The sequence below is a fragment of the Silene latifolia genome, chromosome Y (genome assembly GCF_048544455.1).
Source record: "Silene latifolia isolate original U9 population chromosome Y, ASM4854445v1, whole genome shotgun sequence".
NCBI lineage: Eukaryota > Viridiplantae > Streptophyta > Magnoliopsida > Caryophyllales > Caryophyllaceae > Silene > Silene latifolia.
Window position 1 is genome coordinate 13433735 of NC_133538.1, and position 5859 is coordinate 13439593.

At 41.5% G+C, this 5859-nt stretch overlaps 1 long non-coding RNA gene across 1 annotated transcript; it reads right to left on the bottom strand.

Moving 5' to 3' along the window:
• Positions 1-2948: 2948 nt before the first annotated feature.
• On the bottom strand, positions 2949-3990 carry LOC141633617 (uncharacterized). Its single transcript, XR_012538400.1, has 2 exons — positions 3653-3990; positions 2949-3148 (listed from the first exon to the last, which is right to left on the bottom strand). It is a non-coding gene; the product is annotated as an uncharacterized LOC141633617 (long non-coding RNA).
• Between the last annotated feature and the right edge of the window lie 1869 nt (positions 3991-5859).

A 5859-nucleotide genomic window follows, 5' to 3' on the forward strand; every position in this document is an offset into this window, starting at 1 on the left:
CGAATTATTACCTTTTGAACCTCATTCCATTAGATTGTCGTACCCAACATCTATCACAACCATTCATATAACAACTTAAAGACTATCACACCCTACCGCTTCTCGTGAGGTTCGAACCTCACACAAACATTTATACACATCATAGACCCATAATCACATCCAACTAGTCAATCCTGATTACGTAAGTTACCACTTGACAATGAATATATCTTATCCAGACTTAACTCAGGTGCCCTTCATAACATATCTTCGTTTACACACAATTATCACCACCCTGAACGTAGCCATATCATCTGTACCCAACTACCAACGAATACCTCATATATCCATACCTTAAACTCCCTCATAACCAAACATTAATCACCTTCACAAAATCAACCTCATTAGAACAACTAACTTCCCCAAAATAACATCATCCTCAACCACTAGTGACAATACTATGACACCAACATTTTTCATGTGACTACTCTCTTACTATCACTTCTTAATATAACAATCCTTTTCCTCCCTTTGGTTCTCATCCCAAACAACAAACATCAAATATATCAACAAAAATTACCTCAACACTATTTCCAATTCCATCCGTAATTGTATCGTCACCCGACTCACCACCAAAATCTCATATCGTGCAAATTCTTTACCCAACTTTTGCTTTCTTTAATTCCTCGAAACTCATGATTATCATGTTGTCCTGGAACTTCTATATAACTGTAAACTCAAATCCTCATGATAGTATCATACATCTCTACGATTCCTTACTTTTATATCACATAACCTCGGTGAACATGTTCCTAGTTTTACTCCCCTTATTCTTTTCTTTTACCCTCGACAAACTCCCTTAATAATTCAACTCTTCATTATTTCTATCTAACTCTCTAGTGCTCCAATTACCTTCACATTGCTCCAAACTCAAATCCCATTATTTTATGTCGATATCGTCTCACTCTTTCTTACCATGGGTCTTCTCTCATTATACTATAACTCCCAATTGTCACTAATCTATCCATAAAATCAACGTTTAAAGTTCAAACAATTGCATCTCCTTTTTTACATCACTAGGAAACCAAAATTCATCTCATACCGTTAGTTGCCCAAAGAATTACTCACTAGGCTCACATCGTGAAAATTCCAAATTCCCAAACTTGGTCACTATCTACAAATCCACGTCGCGACATAACTTTATCTAAGTTCACTATATACCCCTCTTCTCCATCCCTCTAAAGCAACCTTTCATTACATATATCCTTAAGCAACACAATGCTAACCGTCTCCCTCTATAAGTCCTTACACATCCCGAAATGTCACACTTACTTTTATACTACTCAATACACGACTATATCACTCATCGTATCTCACAAAACATGCTCTTTACCTCGATTAGCTCATCATTCTTCCCTTTTCTTTTTCCACTATCCTTCACAACCACATTAACACATGTCTTCCTTACCCAACACATGTCCCTCATAAGCCATCATTCTCCATGTCATACCTTCCGGTAACTTACGTATCAAGACCGTCTCACATATAAAAGAATGCGTTAAGACTCAAAACATACATGTGTATATACCCTACGACTCAAAACAATGAAAAACATAGCCACCGGCTCAAAACAAGAGTAAAAACATAGCCACCGACTCAAAACAAAAGTAAGAACATAGCCACCGACTCAAAGTGGCCGCTCAACGAGGTACTCGGTCGAGTACATAACATACTAGGTCGAGTACAAGGTACTCGGTCGAGTAACTATATTACTAGGTCGAGTTTTCGACTCTGCATAAACTCAATTGCCGCAGAAGGATTACTCGGTCGAGTATTGGGAATACTCGGCCGAGTAGACCTTACTCGGTCGAGTATAAGACTACTCGGCCGAGTCCACGACTCCGGCACGCTAAACAAGATATTATCACGGAGAGATTACTCGGCCGAATATGGAATACTCGGTCGAGTATAAAAGACACTCGGCCGAGTAGGGACTACTCGGTCGAGTATAGGCGCAGCTTCTCAAGACACCGTCCAGTTTTCGTAAAACAGTCATATCTCACTCGTTACTTGGTCATTCTGGGCGTGTGACCTATCGTTAGAATCGTAAGAGGACAAGCTATCACCTCAACTTGGAATCACAGCAATATCATTTCTCGAACTTGACTTATAACAGTTTTAAGACAACCCTTCCGTAATCGGTATTCAGATAAATCAAGCTTTCTAATGCCAAAACAACTTGAACATGCATAAGGCAACAAAAACAACTTAATACTTCTAAATACCAGTACATGGATGAACTTTTATCATTCTCACATGAAAATTAAACACGACATTTAGGTATATAGACGCTTGACCTTAATCACATGCTTATACCAACAAATAAAACACTATCATTATCATGATCATATACACATGTACCACTACCCTTTTGAAAGCCACGTATTAAACAGGTAACATGCTCAACATATTTCATGTTCAAGATATATCGTATACAAATTCACAATTCACCTTTCATATTTTACCATGTTCCAACACTTAACATGCCAACATATTCCATGCTCAAAGTTTCAACATCAACAAATCGTCGATACATCTTTCAACAACTATCACATTCCACTTATTTCATCATTTAATCCAACCATGCACAAGATTCAAACTATAGATATCAAACACACATAACTCAAACATATAACAGTTTTCCCCCATGTGACCGGCTTGAGATCGTAAGGGCCTTAATGCGACTTCGGACGTCTCCCAAGTCTTTGCGGTAGCTCCAAACAACTCTCCCCGGGTTCATTTTATTTAGACTCCCTAAATTCATTGAGTTCATTAGTTTTAGGTGCCGGAATCGTCGGCTCTGATACCACTTTGTAACACCCCCTCATACCAAGGTACCTTACCAGGACTACCCAAGCATGAAAGGTCATACCATCTCGGTTGCCCGAGGTTAGTATATATCAAAAGCGTCCGTCCTAAACACATTTATTAGAAGTACTGTAAAGTATTAATGTTTACAACAATTCAAATCCAAACCAAAACCAATAAAGTGAATACAACTGAGGACAACTACAAAATCATAGCTAAGACTCGTGACTGTGATACTACAACTGGTGATGATGACTTCCCCATGACCGCCCAAGCTCACCAAAAGCAATACCTGTCAAATCTGCTCACCATCCCCGAATGGATCACCGCGGGTTTTACAAAACAACAACAACGGGTCAAGACTACTCAATCAATCTAAGACAACAAACAATACCACCAAACCGATCATCGATCTCACACAAGAATCGACTACACACCGAAGTGTGTAGCCCGCCAGATTACCCATCGCAACAGTAATCCTCGCCGCCAAAGGGTGACCGCACCCATCCCCACCTAGTCCAGCTCATCAATGAGCGACTAACAATCCCCGTCCCTTAATGTGCACATCCCCTCCCGTGACGGGTTCCACGGAGGGCGAACTAGGGTGTGAAGCCACTCCCGCAAGTGACTCCACCACAATCACACACACACAAAAGATCACAAACTGTCACAACACCACAACCGTCACAACACAACCACACCAACACCGTCTCCACAACACCCATCCTCCGATGATCGCCAGATAACAACAATTATGAACGTATGCAATCTCAATTAATTAACGATCGAGTAGGAGAAACCCTACCTTTTCGCAATCCGCTTACGCTGCAATCAACCATACAAATGCATAACAAATACCACATCGTCACCTACAACAACAATTACATGATTCCAATCACTAACTGCAAAACCCCATTTCCCCCAATTCATGATCAAAGACAAACCCTAAATATCAATCATTGAATATAAGGATGGGGACTTACCGAAGATGAATCAAAGGAAAGAATACAATTGCTATGATCACCCAAAGGAGAGATTCAGAGATGATTAGAGCGTCGTAGGATGTTTTAGGTTTTGTAAATTGTAAATAGAAACTGTTTATCGTAATATATAACGCCCTAACCATTCCCAAATAAAACTGCAGAAATAATACTCGACGGATCTGGGTACTCGGTCGAGTATAGAGCATACTCGGCCGAGTATCCTCTACTCGGTCGAGTATTCCTCATACTCGGCCGAGTATTCCTCGGCAGAAGCCAAACAGAATACACTTTTAACATTACTCGGCCGAGTAGGCACTACTCGGTCGAGTACTTAACTTATAAAAATCCGTAGTGTTACAGTCGTAATGACAATTTTTAAACCCAGTTTTCTACAACCATTTCAACACGCCTTTCTAGGCCGTCGTAATGATGATTTTCAAACCCGGTTTTTTACAACCATTTCAAAAGCATGCCTTTCTAGGCCATCGTAATGACAATTTTCTAACCCGTTTCTACAACCATTTCAAAAATACCTTTTTACGCCGTTATAATCGCCACGTCAAGACACGTATTTTAACCCGTCTCGCGCCGACATAATGGCTCTATTCAAAACCCGAGAAAGGCACACACCCCTTTTTCAAAGCATTTTCAAATCCCGAGGACCATACACCATCCCCGAGACCTTTTCAAACTTGATTTTCAAAACATACAATTTTGAATTTCGAAAAAACGTCTTTGGAAACGGTACATTGTTTTCAGAGCCGACTCAAAATCAAACCGTCTTTTGAAAATAAACTTAAGACAACTCTTCAACTGATCGACTTCTGAAGATCCCTATTATTCGGGAGCCGTTCATAAAGAGACCAACGAATCTTTTTGAAAATCTCTATTTTTGAAAACTTCAGTCCACCATTTGAATTCTGCCTCGTGTCTATCGAGTCGAAGCAAGCGTACTTATGGGTCTTTACTTATGAGTCGTCTCACCTCGAGACCCATTCAATGACGTCACACCATTACGTTGGACGTGACTCAAAGTCCGGTCAACACCGTCACATTATAAATCGAGTCAGCACCGAGGCACCACACACGGTCGCCCTCGCTTTGTTGAGTCTGATCTATCTTCTCGTCCTTTTTGTTGTATATGTTTAGTCATTAAACCGTGTCGGATTGAGATGTAATGTGAGCCGTTTTTCTGCTTGAGAGCCATGGCCCCGTCGTCAGCTTTATCCAACAACAACAATGACAACAGAGATGTTACAACTGCTCAGCTAGCCAGCCTGCTCACCGCTCTTAAGGTCACCCTGGACCGTGTCGAGACCCGTATCAACACCCTGGAAAACAAGGAAACCGGAGAACACAACACTCCGCCTTTGACTGAAACTGAGAAAAGGCTCAAACTTTTGGAAGAACAACTCCTAGCCCGTGGTAACAACATCCACCTTGAGAACAATCGGAGATTCGAACCCGTTGGAGATCAATTACCCGACAACTTTACCTTGACTGATGTACCCAAGTTCAAGGGAGTGGAGGACCCACTCAACCATATTCGAGCCTTCAAAGATTACATGTCTATCAAGGGGGTCAAACAGGAAGTCTTCACCTGGATCTTTCCATCATCTTTGGAACCGATTCCCCGCCAGTGGTACAATTCCCTCGACCCCAAGAACCTTACTACTTGGGACGAAGTCGCCGTTGAATTTGCCAAACAGTATGCCGACAATGTCGAAATCCAATCCAATACCCGCACTCTTGAGGTCCTGACCAAGAATGATAAGGAAGGGTTCACAGAATTCTTAACCCGTTGGAGGAGGGTAAGCACTCAATTGGTCAGTAAGCCGAGTGAATTACCTCTGGTGGAGAAGTTTTTCAACAACCTCCGTCCGATTTATGCCAACCTGCTGAGATATCAAAACATCATAACGTTCCAGGAGCTACAAATCCTCGGGACCCGCATTGAAGACGACCTCCGCAAGGGTGTCTTAGCCAAAACCACTGGTAGAGGCTATCAGGGATCCACATCAACCGGATC